Raw genomic sequence first — 17,947 nt, 5'->3', positions numbered from 1 at the left:
TTTTACTTGGAAGTGGAAGTTTGGCAATATGGTCAAAAATGTGCTATTGGGTTAGGTTTGAAGGAAAAGTTGATTCAATCATGGCATCGTGGATGTGTTTGTGTGCCCAAGGAAACTTATGTACAATGATAACTTCTGAAAAAAAATTCAAACAAGTTGTCTTGTTGTAGACTCCAAGGCTGATTTTAATTTCAAAAACTGTTTGACCTATGTTCAATGATAACTGTGTTAGAAATTGTTTAATTTGACCAAGCATTTTTGCAATCTGCTCCATTTTGTCATAGGACTAGGCCTGTTGATTTGCTCAGTTTTTGTTATTCTTGAAATATACACACATACTACCACGTTGAGTCTTAGGAAACTGCACCTGCACACATACTCACCCACTTAAAGAAATGTTTAAGTGAAGATAGCTGACAGATGTTTGCTGTACCAGGGGCTGGATTATGAAGAGAAAGGAAGAAACACACATAAACACACACACCTTGATATGTACAGGTGAACAGGCACAGAACCATTAAGCCACCCCTGTACCAATTTTTATACAGTTTGTTTAGTTCTTTTGACCTGTTGTGTTTAGTTTTAAATTAAAGTTCAAGTTGTTCACTTCATTGAATTTCTTGTTCATTTTACTTTAAATTTATTTGTGTACATAATATATATAAGTTATCTGGAGGTATATTATTTTAAAGTACAACCAAATATATTGTATGGCAACGTTTTTTTTTTTATTATTTCCTGTAGTATCACAAAAGTGAAATTTGCATAGAAGTACTGTATGGACCATTCCATACGGAATTTTTGCTTTGGCACAGAAAGTTAATACCCCATATCCAATACTTTGCATCTCCCAACACTCAAAAAATTTTGCATGTATACTTCATTCATGCCTGTTTGGAAAATGTATACAAACAAATCCTGGAGAGGCAGCAGCATTCACCATTGCACCACCATTATGGATTGTTCGAAAAATACATGTTCCATATAGTGAGACTAACCTGTATGCACAGCACTACCTTTTGAACAGGGCTTCTCAATCAAGTTACCCTAAATGAGAGATCCTTGAAAATGGATTATGGAGCTCTGAATGAGGACTGTGCAGTTGTGAGTTTTAACTGAGTGAAAGCTTCAAAGCAAATTTTAAGTTGCAGTGAGGATAATATTGACAGTTGTTTGTGTATGCAAACAAGCAGCCATACCACATGTACGTTAGAAGAGGTCATCCACCTGAAGCTAAGTATGTTCGGGCCCAGCCAGTACTTGGATGGGAGAAAATCTAGGAAAAGCTTGGTTTGCTACTGGAAATGGTATTAGTGAGGCCAGCAGGGCACGCTTACCAGGAATGTGGACCCCAATGCCCCAGTGCAATGATGAGAACACTACACTGTAAAAATGGCTCTGTCCTTTGGATGAGACATAAAACCAAGGTCCTGACTCTCTGTGGATATAAAAGACGTCTGGGCATCCTTCATAAAAGAATAATGTGTATCCTGATGTCCGGACTAAATTGCCTTCCATGGCCTAGTCATTCTGGACCCCTAATCATCCCCTGTCTCTAACTGGCTATTTCTCTGTCACCACTTCAGTACCTAATAGCTAATGTGTGGTGAGCATACTGGTGCAAATATAGCTGCTGTTGCACCATCCAGATGGATGCTACACGTAAGTGGTTGTACGAAGTGGCTTTCCACTCACTATGAAAAGCGCTATATAAATGTAGAGAATTATTATTATAATTATACTGTAGGTAGTGAATTGCAAAGATACATGGAGGGATTGGCCACCTGACTTGGACTTGAGATGCCAAACGATACCCTTCTCTTCAGCATGCTTAATTCATTTCTGGGTTGTGGGGGGTAGAGCTTGATCTGGCAGCATTGGGCAGAAGGCAGAAAACTGCTCAGGATAGGGTAGTCAGTCTGTCTCTGATCCAGTTGTACTAACAGATTAGGTTAACAGGGAAATGTCTTTTGTGATTTAGGAGGGAAACCTATGCAGACCTCACTTAGACAGTGAGTTGGCGCAGGAATCACTTCCAGAATTCTGGAACTGTGAAGCAGTCATGCTAACGACTGCATTGCCACGCCAACCTGATTGTTGGGATGAGAATTGTAATTGCATTGTTCTGTTTGTCATAGATTATCCATAACATAGCACATGTTTGAATACAAGGTTAATTACTAGCAAACCTTATACTGGAATACACTGGGACCAAGTTTAATATTCAACTTTATTGTAATTGCATCAGGCTGAGGCCAAGTGTTTTGTTGGCTTTGGCTAAGAGAGATGCCTAGCAATCGCTTATCACTACTTCATACAAATATGTTTTGATGGTTGTAGGGTTAGTATGGCAGATCCAGGAGGACTAAATAGTAGTGAAGATCTCAAAAGATTATTTAGCAAATGCTTTTATTTTCTCTATTGTAGGCACAGAGCTGGACAGTTTGACATCCGTGGCAGAGCGACGGGCACTGAGCAATCTCCTGTCAATAATGGAAAATCCACTACATCCATTGAACAGGATCATCTCCAGACAGAGGAGCAGTTTCAGCGACAGACTGCTGTCACTGTCCTCCCTACTGACAGACTGAGGAGATCGTTCCTTCCCCACACTGTGCAACTCTTCAATTCCCCACACATTGGTACACTTTAATATTATACAAAATTATTTTCATGTCTGTTATACCTTCATTGTTATCACTCTTTAATATTCTTTATCAGTATGCTGCTGCTGGAATATGTTAATTTCCCCTTGGGATTAATAAAGTGTCTGTCTGTCTGTCTGTCTAATTTCACCTTTCCCCTTCTGAAAATGTTCTCCTCCATCTTCTAGACATACTTGATATTGATTCTGGCCGCAAGTGAAGGCAAAGGAGCCTTCTTTGCAGTTTTGACTTGTCAGTAGCTCTCAGTCAAATTCAGAGCGTCACCTAAGTAGGTCACAGCTATGGCCATGATCAAAACATCTGCTTATTTGAGAAAGGAGTCTGGATAAATCATAGAGTATGACTTACAGTTAGCATTCAAAGAGGTTCTGGGAAACAGTTTCATAAATCAGGAAGAGTAGGCAGGATGTTGCTCAGGCTGTTCACAGCAGGAGTGAAGAGATGTCAAATATTTTTTCGAGAGGTAGTAGGATGAATCTGAGGAACTCTAAACTTGATGGATGTGTCCTCTTTGAGAAAGCAGTATAGAAAAGATCTGGTAGAAATTAGAGGTATGCATGTAGTGGCGAATACAGATGATGATGATGATAATAATTCATTTTATTTATATAGTGCCTTTCCCATGCTTTTAGAGGATGGTAGTATTCGAATACTGAGATCATTATTCTGGTTTTCTAAAGGTGTATTGCATTGCAGTAAGTCAGTGAAAAAATATGTGTCAAAGAAGAAAATTTGGGTCTGGCAATGATTTGTTTCAGAAAACAACACCTTTGTATGCAAAATCTGTAATGCAACAGTTTGGTTAGGTCAATTTTAAATCATGTAAGTTGGATTGCCAAGCCATTCAACACAGCAGCAGAATGATGCAAGCAAGTGTCAATAACTGCATTCTGTAATCCAGCTAAAAATGAGAAGAAAGAACTGTCACAAAAATGTCAATAATGGACATGCTGCCCCTTTGCTATGTGTAAGGCAGTTTCTTCAGAGAAATGATGAGCTACGCTGAGCATGCGTATGAAGTCTGCTCCTGGAAAACTATTACCAAGAGGGCAAAACAGCAATATGAAAAGATAACTGCAGACACAAATCTAAAGCACTAAATTATAATTTAGAGACACCATTGAATAGGGCTGTCAGACTGAATTTCACTAGTTCAATTTCAGTGTATAAGAAATACACAAATACACTTAATTGAATGCTAAAACCCAGTCCAATTTGCAAGACCCATTATTTGCTTTATCTTGTCTGGGCTCATATTTTTGTGCTGGACTATGAGAATCAAATACTTAATTTACTGATCCCACACAATATAAAAATCCTGCTGGTATTTTCAAGATAAAAATAAAGACTACGTTTTGCTAATTTTGTTCAAGAAAACATTATACCAAAGCAGAGGAAAGAGTGAAGTGTAGGGTTGAGTATTTTAAATAACTTTTTATTCTAATGAACCAAAACATGGCCCAAAAAAAAAAAAAAAAACTTATTTTCAATGGGAGTTTATTTTGAAAGGAGATAGTGCATATTGGAGGCTTTTGATATCAACCAGTCTGTTAATTTTTTATTTTGTATTATTTCCTTTTTATAGATCAATATGTTATGTTTTGAGATTAGCTCATTCTGCTACTCTCTCGCAGATGCCTCTCACTTTCTCTGTTTGGTGCTCAGTGTCTAGGTACCCATGCAAGTGCTTTGTACAGTTTGAATTGCTTTGCTTCTTTTTTGTAAGTAAGTCCTGTGTTTGTAATTTCCAATGCATAATTTTATCACACAGCATTTCCTGGGTAGAATTGCTCTATATTTTTACACTGGTAACCTTTTATGTTTTGAGAGATGTTACAAGAATGCAATGTTCCCAGGCTGCTGCTGAGTACAATTTGGTTCTTACATTTGCAGAATGAGAGCTGTGTTCACACTTTTAGGGTCAAACTTAAAAGTCTAGATGACACTTAGTAAATTGCTTTATGATAGTGCTAAATTGGAGAAGTATATAAAAATAATTTAAATATTTCTGTTGATTGCCTGTGTATACTTTTATGATTGTAATTGCTATGAAATACACTAATGTAATAAAAATAATTATGTTCTTGATTCATGCTCAGTGTTCTTTAAGGGATTTCAGTCAGAAAGTACTTAATGCCTTCCTTAAAAGACGCCATATTAATCTAAGTTGAATTATTTGTATTTACAGATTTATGCAATACTTTCTTCCATTCCTACTGAACTTAATGAAAGTTCTATGAAATGACTGATTATAACAGTAGTCATTCTTTTTACTTTACAAAGTTTTAATATACAAGGGTACGTCCTAAATTAAGGTAACGTGATCTAATATACTGGCATATTAATTTGAATTCTCACACTTTATTATAAACAAAATGGTGACTTAGTCAAGTATGATATGATAGAACTTTATTTGTTCCCAGGGGAAATTTAGCTTTTTACAGAAGCTCTTTAAATACATACATACATACATGTATACACATACACTATGGTCTGAGTATACACCAGAATGACTAAAAAAAGAAGAAAAATTTTTAAATAAAAAAAAAGAAAACTGACTTTGGAGTTGCAGTGAGGCATTATGCAAGCATATTGCCGTTGGTATTGAGAAAGAAGAAAGTAAAATATTATTAGCTTACATTCCTTTATGAGAAAATGCTGACCTCTAATACTAACAGAAGACCCTGTGAAGAATGTACAGTATTCAAAATCATTTTACTGTATTGCATGATTTTTTGGACTGTATTATGATGAAGTCTGGCTCTTGGACTTTTTAGCTGCTGATGTCAGAAAAAGAGACTATTTGCAAAACGAACTGCTATATGTCAGCAGAACTGGCTGGAGCAGTATCTCTCTTTTTTTACAACAATCACTTTTCTTCTGGAGTGGTTCTACCACATATCCCCATTGCTAAATCTGCCCGCTTTCAGTGGCATAATGTGAGACAATGGGTATTAGCATGTCCAGAAGGGGAGGATTGGAATTATGTGGGACCTAATATTTAGTTCACCCAGATAGATCTGGGTGCAGTAGGACGATTTGTACCTGTAACCCAATTGCTCTGTCATTTATCTTTCACCTCTCCACCTACACCCATGCTGTTTACCCTTGAAATTTTTTAGTTAGATTCGCTCCACTCATCTCTCTGGGTACAAGGGAAATAATAGTTTGTATGAATAGCTCATGTTGAACCCTTGGTCATTTCCCCAAAGTCATCCTTCCGTTTACATTGTGCACAATATCTTATTTTGTTTGAGGCTGAGGCCGGCATTACAATTGTTTATGTTGATTTAGTTAAGCAAGGTGCTATTATTCCGATCCAATACTTTCCTATTCTTCCAGTTAGAAAGCAGATGATTCATGACGGTTCGTTCAGGATCTCAGTGGAGTCAATGCTGCTATACACCCTAGGACTCCAATAGTCTCGAAACCTTCCACTATTCTGTCTACTGTCCTGGCCACTGCTATGTGGTTTTCTGTTACTGATCATGCGAATGCTTTCTTTTCAATTCCTGTACACCCTGACTCCCAGTTCTGGTTCGCATTCACTTTTAAAGGGAAGCATTACACCTGATCTGTAATACTGCAGGGATATACAGAGGCTCTGTGTGCGTGCCTGCGAGTGTGTGTGCGTGTGTTCGTGTGTTTATGGACAAGAATTAGAAAAGATAAAAAATTGAAAGGTTATTGGCCAAAGGGGGGTGGTGTCCTGGTGTAATATGTAGATGAGTTGCTTTTATGTTCTGAGGCTCAGGAATAATGTGAAGAAGACACAAAGGCTTTGTTGGTCTTCCTAGTGGAAATGGGGCACAAAGTTTTCCGGAAAAAGTTGCAACTGGTTGAAAGAAAAATGAAATACCTGAGTCATGATTTGACTTCAGGGGATTGTGCACAGTCTGCAAGAACGGCAAGTTATGTCTGTTCTTGGAATGTTATGATATTGCCGGCAATCGGTTAAAAAAGATTTTTTTTTGCTGAAAAGCACAGCCACTCCCAAGATTTAGCGACCTCTTCTAATTTGGTTTTGACTGATAAAATTTCACGGACGGAGCAGGCTGAGAAGGCTTTAACTGATATAAACTAAATTTTGATGTCTGCACCTGCGTTAAGAGTTCCGGACTACGGTAGTCTCGTCCTTCACTCTGTTTGTGGACAAGAAAGGGGGGTATATGACTGCAGTATTAACTCAACAACAAGGAAATAGAGAATGACCAGTCACATACTATTCTAAAAAAAAAATAATAATAAATAAAACTGGATCCAGTGGCTGCTACAATCCCGGCCTGTTTGAAAGCAGCTGCTGCAATAACAGAGGCCATATTAGCATGCTCAGATGTTGTTCTCCTGAGTCTATTAACTGTTAAGGTGCCACATGCTGTACATTCCATCTTAGTACAGACAAAAACATCTTTGAACAAATAGGCCTATCTTGGCCTGATGCATTGCCTCTGGCTGGTCTGCGGGGAAGGACTGATCTCCAAATAAGACTCGCCATTGGAGATTCTTACTGGCCACCTTATGCTAATGTGCTATCCGCTATGTAAAATTACTCTCCACATGGTCAACAGTGATTTTGCATCTTTTCTTTCAGGTCTGCGTAGTGCCTTATAGATAGAGTGGATGAACAAGTTAGGGAAACGTGGTGAACTACCTCACTACTGTAAGAGCAATACACTATTAAAATGTGCTCTGTACCCTGTCAAATGTCGCTATTGAAAGATGCTCAACTTTGAATCCGGCTACCCTACTTCCCACTGAGGGAGAGGGGGAACCACACGACTGCCAGGATGAGATAACAAAGGTCCTGAAACCTAGTCCGGATCTCAAGGAAACTCTACTAGAAACAGGAGAAATTCTTTATGTGGACGGCTGTTCCTTGGAATTGGACAATAGAACACTCTCCACCAGTTATGCAGTGGTCAAAGGAGACCACTTACTTGAAGAAAATCGAATCTCTTCTAGTTTAAGCGCATAAGCAGCTGAGCTAATAGCTCTCAGTTGAGCTTGCCAGTTGTCTGAAAGGAAGGTCATAACCATTTACACAGATTCCAGATCTGCCTTTGGAGTCTTCCATGATCATGGGGCATTATTGAAATTAAGGGGATTCAAAACTGGTACTGGTAAGCCCATACAACATCAGAAATTAGTGGAATCCCTTCTCAAAGCTATAACAAAACCATTGAAACTGGCAATAGTTAAATGCCAAGCTCATACTGGGAAACAAAACCCAGTCAGCCAAGGAAATTAACTGGCTGACCATTTTGCTAAACAGGCCGCCTGTAATAACACACCAGTCTCTTTATTCCAACAGAAGGATGACAAAGACCCTGATAATCAAATTATTTCTTTACAGAGCGCTGCCGCTGACCGAGAAAGGATAAAGTGGCCCCGAGAAGGATCCCTCTCTGATGGGATCTGGACCCATAAGCAAACTAATAAACCTTTCCTCCCAAAGGCTTCTTTTCCAGGAATGGCAAAAATTGCACACGGCCTGGATCATGCAGGAAAAGACATTATGACATAGGATGTCGAGTGGCATTGGGAAACCACAGGGTTCTCTACATATCCAGAACAATTCTGCCAACGATGCGCACTATGCCAAAGGTTTAATGTAGATAAAGGTACTCGGGTAAGCCCCGCTGTCACTCCTAACCCAATGGGTCCTTTTGAGCATCTTCAAATGGACTTCATTGAAGTAACGGCGTCCAAAGGATATCGATACTGCCTTGTGATAGTCGATGTGTTCTCCCGATGGGTAGAGGCTTTTCCCTCTAAACATGCAGATGCAAAAACTGTGGCTAAAGCTTTAATAAAAGAAATCATTCCAAGATGGGGAATACCACAGAAACTGCAGACCGATAACGGAACCCACTTTGTGAATTCTGTAATAAATGAGCTGACTACTTGGCTCCAGATAAATGTATATCATTACTGCAAATACCATCCTCAAAGTGGAGGTATTGTAGAAAGGTGCAATGGCACCCTAAAATCAAAATTGGCAAAAATCTGTGAGCAGACAAACTTAACCTGGCCAGATGCTCTACTCCTGGCTTTGATGGGATTGAGAGGAAGGACATATTGGCAGTTGGGACTGTCGCCATTTGAAATTGTAACTGGATGCCGTTATCGGAAATGTCACTTTGCATACTGTGGACAATGATCTTCTCTCCAGTCTTACAGGTCTCCAAGCCTCCCTGAAGGAAGTCCACGAACAAGTTAACACGGCTTGGCGGACCGGTCCCCCACCGACGGAGTTCCAGATCCCCCTTGGAACCTGTATACTGGTCAGAGACACCCGAAGGAAACATTGGCATCAACCTCGCTGGAGGGGACCATTCCAGGTGCTATTATCTACACCTCATGCCGTTAAAGTCAAAGGACTTCCTGCCTGGATCCACATCTCACATTGCAAAGAATGGCATTCTTAGTTCTGTTATTAATAACTTTTTCTGTCCCCTTGAACACGGGACAACGAACTTATGGGGACCTTACCACACTAACTTTCCAAGTAGGGAAGACCACCTTACTCCAGATTGACTTTTGTACTGTTACTCCTTGTGGAACCGGCAGCCATGAGCAATGGACTAGGGCTGAAAAATATGTGTGTGTGACTGCTGTCTCCACTCATTATGGCAGTAATTGTGAAAAATGGCAGTGGGTATTTGCAAATACAGGTACCTATGACTGGGGTTATCAGCCCTGGAAGGCTCAGCAACATGATCTCAAAACAAGGTTCTCTATCATTAAGGGACATACTAGCAGAACGTGCTCACATGATAATTGTAACCCGTTAATTATCACTTTAAAAGATCCATCACCCTATGATGGGGGTATTTACATATTAGGGGCACACGTTTCTGGAAGAGATCCCCTTGGGAAATTCATTATTCGAGTCACAGCATCATGACCCGATTCTGTCTCTCCTACCTCCTTAACCTACCCTACCACTGTCCTTCCTGATGAATCTCCATCGCACCCTGTGCAGTATTTCACTATTTGAACGGTGGTTCGGAATTTGGGCTGGATGGTGTAAAACTATTTTCACCACTGTCCACATTTCCTTTGCAATAATGGTTGTTTGTGGTTGCTGCCTAATCCCCTGTATTCGTGGTCTCCTTCAGAGGCTTATTGACACCTCTTTCACAAAAGCCTATTTTCTTCATGCTATCAATTCCCAAAACCCTGATTACAACCCTTTGCTTCCAGAACCTTCATCCTCTTCTGAATATGATAATATTGCTCCCGATGATTGGGTCTGATCATTCTCATGTGCACATTTTATGTGCAAAGGGGGGAACTGAGAAAGAAGAAAATAAAACATTATTAGCTTACATTCCTTTATGAGAAAATGCTGACCTCTGATACTAACAGAAGACCCTGTGAAGAATGTAATCTCTTTATAACTAATGTAATGAACTGTAAGAAAGTTTAAATTGGTTCTAAGTGTGTATAATTAGAAAGGGTGTATTCCTTAGGAATACAAATGGCTGTTTGTTCTATGTTTTAGGATACTCCAGTATGTCATAAATTAAGATGTAACCTTAAGCTACATATAACCTTGAAATGAACTGCTAAGGTTTTTTTCTTTTCTAGAATATAAAAGAGAGAACGTTTTTACTTTAGGGATTCTGCCTAAATCCAAATCGGCTGGCTGAGTTGGGAAGAGGCAGTCTCACAATCTCTCTAACTCACCAAGAATTAAGAATAAAGAAATATTTTTTACTTAAATTGGGTTTAAGTTCTTCCGTTGTTTTCCGACTTCAGCGCTCACAGCATAAAGGAGCCCCAGTAGTATTTCTTGGCACGCTTCTGTTGAATGATTTGTTGGCTGAAAGTCCTCAGTGTTTGTATGTTAGAGTGGGGACGTGCAGCATTGTTCATAATGATACTCAGTTTTGTTTTAATTCTCTCCTTTGCTACTTTTTCCAGGTGGTCCACAGTGTATCCCCTAAACAAGCCTGACCTTTTCATTTGCTTGTTAATTCAGTGGGCCTCTCTAGAAGTGATGATACCAACTGAGGACACCATATTTGTCAGATTTTTACTTTTAGTTTAGAAAACTAAATTGCAGTGGCCATCACTGAGTTATAGAATATGTGAAGGATGTCACTTCCCACATTAAAGGAACACAGTCTCTAAAGGAAGAAGAGCCTGCTTCTTTTCTTATATAGTTCCTCTGTGTTCCGAGACCTGTACAATCTGTCATTGATGTGAACTGTCAAAGACTTTATCTACATCCACTCCCTGAATAGTGATCAGACATATAGGCTCTTTGATGGGGTGAAAGTCAATAACCAGTTCCTTGGTTTTGCTGATGTTAAGGTACAGACATTTCTGTTTGCACTTAGAAAGAAAGTTCTCCACCTGACTCCTATGTCATGTCTCATCCCTCTTATCAATACACTCCATGAGTGCAGAATAATCTGAGAACTTCTGTTTATAGTTGGAGGTGTACAGAGTGACAAGAAAAGGAGACAGGACACAGCCCTAGTGTCTCACAAGCTGAGGTCTGCCCAACAGTCCATTATCCAGGACACCATAGGCTAATCCACCTCCATATATCTGAGCTTACCCCTTAACAGAGCTGGCTGGATGGCATTGAAAACACTGGGAAAAAAAACAAAAAACACAATCTACAAGCTTTGTCCAGGTGAGAATAAGCCTTGTAGAACAGAGAGATAATTGTATCCTTCAGTCCAATCTTTGTCCAATAGGCAAACTTGTCCAGAACTACATGAGGACCACCTGCACCCACTGCACTCTCTCAAACATCTTTATGATGTGAGATGTAAATGCCACTAGTCATTAGTCATTAGGTAAAGAGGCGCCTGCCTTCTTTGGAAAAGGAACAAAGTAGGTTATTTTCCACGGAATTGGCACTTTCTGAAGCCTTAGGGACAGACTGAACAGGAGACAGAGGACACCACAATGTTGATCAGCACAGGACTTAAGAATTTGAGAACTGACTCCATCTGGTTGAGCAGCTTTCCCTGTGTGTAGCTTCCCCAGTTGTCTCCTTACTTGATCTAAGGCATGGACGGCACATACTCATACTTGGAGGTGAACTCATAACGGGCCAATCCAGTTGATGTGGTAGGAATTGTTGACATATTAGGGATAGTGTGGGGAGACTAGTCATTGGAAGAAGGTAGCAGTGAGAAGGAAATTCTACTCAAAAATTGATTTAGAGCATTAGCATTGTCCACATCCCCTTATAACACCCAAGTCCTGGATAGTTTGGGACCAGGAGGGTTACGTCAAGAAGGGCAACCAGTGTAAAATTTTGCCAAATCAATATGTGGACAACGATTTTGGATGATCTGCTGTGGCAACCCCAAACGAGAGCAGCCGAAAGAAGAATAATTATACCTAGTCCATTCCAGACATTTTTCATGTTATTCTGTGTATGTTTTTTTTCTGTTTTAGCTTTGTAAATGTCCTTTTCTTCAGCTTTATCCTTAGCACTCGCTGTGCATCCCTCAGGGTACCACAATGTCGACACAAAAGTTAATATAGTCTATGAAGCAGTCCCTCAATGTTATTCCAATGTGATTTATCATCCCCCATGTAACTTACGCATCATTTCCCAGTCTGTCATTTGGAAGCAGTCTTTCAGAGCCATTTCAGCCTCATGGCTCCACTTCCTCACTATCCTGGTGGTAATTGATTATCATCTAATAACAGGCTTGTAGCTGGAAATGAAATGAATCAGGTTGTAATTCAAATCTGCCTAGAGGAGTGGGCAGTTTACACTTAAAGCCATCTTTAACATTTGAATAAAGCAGGTCTATCCTGTTATTTCCTCGAGTGGAACAAGATACAAGCTGATTGATATTTGTCATTGTCCCTTCCAAAGTAACATGGTTGAAGTCACCATATAATTTAAGGGTCAGAGTGAGCCATCATTACAGTGTTGGTGACAGAGTGAATCATATCTGTTGCTAAGTCCCCATTCGCAGAAGGAGGAATATAGAATATAAACATTAATAAGGGTGATCTGATTTATCTCCCTGGACAAATAACATGGACAAATTCCAACTGCCAAAATTTCAATGCCTGTATTACAAGCTGCAGTAACTACAAAATCTCAAAACTAGACATTTATTGCAACCTTACACTGAAGCATCCATTACTTCCTAGTAGAAATTTGTGTTAGGGTTTTGTAGTCTAGATGTAACAATATTTTACAGTATTTGCAAAGCACCAAAGAGCCAGAAGTCACTAGGTTGTAAGGTTGGTGATGTAAGGTGGATGGCTCGGCACCTCCTTTGGAGAATGCTATATTATCTCACAAATCATATTCTTCCAAGTGACATATGCAGCAGTAAACATTCTATTGCAATTTATATTTTCTCAAATATAAATACATAATGTACTGAAAACTAGATATATTCAAACAAGTTGCAGAAAGTGTGTTTTTAAAGTGAATTGGCTTTTTACCTTACTGTTTGATATATACTCATAACTCACTTGGGAAGGTGCTATAAAATATAAAGATTTATGCTTATTTTTACTTTCTTTTTTTGGTCCAATAGTCCTTCAGTGAAAGTTATTCTGTAGATAAGTGATTGTTTATTCACTCTTTTTGTAAACCTGCTTAATTCCAGTCCAGAGCTGTTGGATACTAAAACTTTTCCAACATTCCTAAAATGTGCTGGTAAGTTTAATGTTGCAGTGTGTGTGTGTGTTTGCACATTATGTTTCAGTGCAAACTTGATTTTAAAATTTAATTTTATTTGTTTTTACATGATTTTGTGATAATAAAAAATATAATTTTTCTTAGTGCTTTTACTTTCTATATGTTAATGGTTATTGTTATCCTGAAGTACATTGCTTCCAATTGGACTTGCTTGTATTTCTATTGTGAACAGAGCTAGGAACAGTAAGAATGAAGGATTGGTGAACCAGCTAAGCCCCTGTTTATTTTAGACAGTATGGGTAGGATGTTGCAAAAAAACAGTAAATATATAAAGCACTGATAGCAGGCCACATATTGTAGCTACAAGTCTGATTGTGTTCACATTTATACTTTCCAAGTGTATTATTTCACCCCCACCCCCCTCTTTCTCTCTACAGTGCAGAAAGCAGCCTGCTGTATTGATCTCCATGGTCATTAAACTATTAGTGGAAGGGAAATGACAGAATGTCTTTAATAGATGGATTATGTGAGAATAGGCAAGTTGAAGACATTTAAAACTTGAGGGAGCTGATTTTCATTCTTGTTAGGTAGAAAAGGAACCTTATTTTTCTCCATAACTTCCTTTTTTACTTTCTATTTAAATCCCCTGGTAACAAACTAGTGGTTTGTGACAATATATCTACCTTAATGAAAGGATTTGTGTCTTTGTGTCTGCCCAGTTGCTATGACTCTGTCATTCCAAAAGGTGGCACATGACAAGCATTTGTAGTAATAACATGCATTTCATCTGTCATTCCAATAGATTGAGCATCACAAGCATCAACACTGCTTTCATGAATCCCATACCAAATGGCATATAGCAGAGACATACTTACTGGCCTTACTGGCAGTAACAGGATTTGAATCAGCAACCTTCCAGATATACAACACACTATTTGGCATTATTTCACCATTATTTGCATTGCTCCACATTACTTCAGTGACTTGAACACTTGCATTATATCCAGGTTTTTTGAATTGGCTTCTGCTTAGTTAGCCTATTAGATATATAAACTGTAAAAATGTGATTTAAGACTCTTTTAATATTTTCCTTTTGTGCTTATTAAATGATAACCAGTTCCATTGACAGCTTTTGTATTTCTCATATAAACTCATTTTTTCCAAGTGTGTCCAGACTTTCTTTCCTGATTGATATTAATAATCTTCAGACTTATCTTCATTTGCAGTATTCACACGTTCCAATTTTATTTTTGAATGCAGGGTTAGAAGAATGCAGCAAAAGTCAGATTTTGATAAAACGTTACTTGATGACTGTGATTCCCTGATACTATGAGTTTCCATGCAGGTGTAAACCGGGTTTTTAAGGCTGCCATTGTTTTAAGTAATTTTTTTACGTTAAACAGTTCATCTTAACAGTGACAACAGAGCAGACTGTAGAAGTTGAAACTGCGTTTTGTATTTTTTTACTTTATTGGGAAATCCTAGCCAGGGATACAGAGGTTAATCTGTTGCAAACATTACATTTGGAGTGGTGACTGTCACTTTTAGACATCTGTATTTAATGTATTGTGACTGATTGCACTAGATGCAAAACTGTCACTTTCAATTATATTTCAAGTCATTTGCTAGATTAAATAACTTGCATAACTTGTTAGATGAAATAACTTACATAAGACTTATCTCCACCCTGAATTACGCCTCATAATTATGCCTGCAGATTATAAACTACCTCCTTACCAAAACTTCAGCTTTTGTTAGTAAAAAAGAAAATTATGTCAGAGATTTTTTTCTGATCTGGATTGTCACTGAGCAGTTCCTAAAGAATTATCTTCTTTTTTTAAGATTTCCTTGGTTGGATATTCTGTAATGCTTTGTGTTGTTTTTACAATAAACACCTTGGTCTCATTGAGCCATTAAACATTTTCCTCACAATCTCCTCCAATAACAATATTTTTGAGATATTGGTTAATCCTTCTTGCAAAAGGTAAACTTTTTAATCATTTTTAATAGTGCTGTTAGTTTTAGTATCATGGTAGACTCTCTGGTGACGTTTCTTTTCTCATGTCAGCAATTTTGGAGGGAGATTTATATCTTTGTAATGTCATGGTCATGGAATGTTTTCTCCACTTTTTAATGGTGTAATTCCAGATTGTAATATTTAATGCCTTTGAAGTTCTTATACATTAGATCTCTTTCCTGAAATACACTTTTCAATAATAAGATCCTATTGGTATTTTACTAGCTATTTGTAGACCCAGTCATACCTGCACTCTATGCAATCAAGAAACCTTTAGAGAATCCAAAAGAAACAGCTGATTTTATTTACTGCTAACTAGATCACTTTATGTTGTTTCAGGTGGTGACCAATTATCTTTGTACATGAGTTGGAATGTGATCCATTTTTTTCTTCAAACAAAGTTACAACCACCATAATCACAGGCAAGCCTTGATTGTAGTATTTTCTTCATATATTTTTGTAGTTAGAATTTAACTTAGACAGCCCAAATTTGGAATATTAAAGAAAACTGAACATCTTGGCAAAAAATACAGAGATGGCCAGAATTTTAAGTTTGTGGAGCCACCATGTTATCAGACATGCTGTAACTGTTAAATGCATTTCACGTTTTAAATATGTCAGTTAGAAACAAGCTATTTCTTTAGGTTAAATTGATTCAGTCATTCTGCTTAATTAATTTACAAGAGACATATAGCAGTATGAAAGGTTAGTGCATTCTCATGTGATATAATTTTGTAAGAAAGCATTTGATTTAGCCTGTTATATAAGGTACATTGTTCCTAGGAGTGTGTTTTCATTTTGGTATTTCTTTTTTAAATCTTTCATCTAAAATATCTAATTAATTACATCATTTTGTTAAATGTTTAAAATGTGCTTAATTATGGTAATTCAGATATGTATATGACTGTTAGCAATGCTGTTTATTCTGGTAATGGGAGGTTTGTTGCTTTGTATGTCTTACTGTATACTTCTCAGTAAATGAATGTAACTGAAATTTATTATCATTTATTTTGTAATGGGTAATATTTACATGTTGGAACAGTAGGTAGCTTCATGGGTTCAAATTCCATGTCTGGATGTTGTTCGAGTGGAGCTTACATTTTTTCCTGTGTACTCCAGTTTTCCCCCCACATCCCCAAAACATACATGTTTGGTCTGAAACTCTGAATTAGTGATTTGTGGGCATTTGCATGAATGGGTCTTTCAGTGGACCAACACCCTGTCTGATGCTGGATCATGCTGGGATTGGCTCTGGCCCTCCAAAGTCTTTGAATTGGATGGCATTGGGCGGTTCTGAGTTCTTGAAACCTACTACCCTTGGTACATTTAAACAAACTGATATAATGTACTGTAATTCTCAAATATATAAATGTAAGTTCTTTTAGGGCCAGAATAGAAATCTTCTAAAAATCATTAGTATTAAGACTAATTTTATAGTGTTAATGTCCACTTTTAATGCTTTATAGTGTTGATTTTTCTCACACCAATACTGTCAGCAGTTCAATAAATATTTCAAATGATAGGCAGTAGCAGTGCTCTTTGTCCTTTCTCTAAAAATGTTTCAAGGTTCACATTTAAGCTATTCATAATTACTGAGGTTAGTCATGTATTAGAAACGTTTTATTAATTTAAAATTTTCTTTAAAGCTTCACTTTTCTAAAACAAGAATAAGGGTCTCATGTAAAGCCAATTATTCCCTTGTAGCACAATAAATTGCTATTCCTGAACTGTCATTATCTGGACTGGGTTGATAATGTAATAATACATCTTTACAGCCAATTTCATGTTCAGCCATTCCTTATGTTTAACATGGAAGGAATTTAAGTCTCTGTGATTCATTGCAGGTAGATGTAATAATGTAAGCTAAAATAATTTACTGTCACTAAGCTTTTTATGTTCATATAATAATTATCCGGCCATCGTGATTCAACCCAGAGTTAAAGAGAGTAAGAAGCTACCATAGTATAAACAAGTACATGGTAGGAGCTCATACTCAGTTGTATACAAGGATATCCTCATCAGTCAGTGGATAATTTGAAAAATAATGTCACTCACCTTTAAAATCCTGAGTAACTTTTTAAATATGTCCATATGGTGTGTGGAATTCTAGTACTCTCTTTTTGAGAGGCTCGTGTATATCTATCTAGAAGTGAATAATTTTCTGCAATGGTTCCACTATGTTTGAGATTTCTGCATAACAAGGCTGCCATCTAGTGATGACTATGATTTAAGAAATGAATACACTAGAAAATAAAAGCTTTTGCTGGTATAGCTGAATCCTTTGTTGTTAATGGAGAAAACAGTCAGCTGCAAAACAAATGAAACTACACTGTATGTAGTTGTGAATTTCCCCTTGGGATTAATAAAGTATCTATCTATCTATCTATCTATCTATCTATCTATCTATCTATCTATCTATCTATCTATCTATCTATCTATCTATCTATCTATTTCACTTTCCTTATTAATGAAATCACATTTTAAGGGTAAAAGGACATCATTAATATATTACTAGTAACATATACAATATTGCTTTTCCATTGTGATAAATCCAGTCCATTCTATAGATCATCCTCAGTTGAAATAACATGTTAATTAACTATATATAGTACATAAGCGTTAAGC

General features: G+C 37.6%; 1 protein-coding gene and 1 long non-coding RNA gene across 2 annotated transcripts in view; both read left to right on the top strand.

Moving 5' to 3' along the window:
• hltf (helicase-like transcription factor) overlaps positions 1–2,451 on the top strand; it is a 110,036-nt gene extending 107,585 nt beyond the window's left edge. The window contains exon 26 of the mRNA XM_039760688.1: positions 2,428–2,451. The gene's annotated coding sequence lies outside the window, so the exon portion shown is untranslated. The remainder of the gene's footprint in view (positions 1–2,427) is intronic.
• Positions 2,452–2,602: 151 nt separating this feature from the next.
• LOC120533742 lies at positions 2,603–16,844 on the top strand. Its single transcript, XR_005634616.1, has 2 exons — positions 2,603–2,642; positions 15,662–16,844. It is a non-coding gene; the product is annotated as an uncharacterized LOC120533742 (long non-coding RNA).
• The last annotated feature ends 1,103 nt before the right edge of the window (positions 16,845–17,947 follow it).

The sequence above is a fragment of the Polypterus senegalus genome, chromosome 1, assembly GCF_016835505.1.
Source record: "Polypterus senegalus isolate Bchr_013 chromosome 1, ASM1683550v1, whole genome shotgun sequence".
NCBI classification, from domain to species: Eukaryota; Metazoa; Chordata; class Cladistia; order Polypteriformes; family Polypteridae; genus Polypterus; species Polypterus senegalus.
This window is presented reverse-complemented; position numbering and strand designations above follow the sequence as displayed.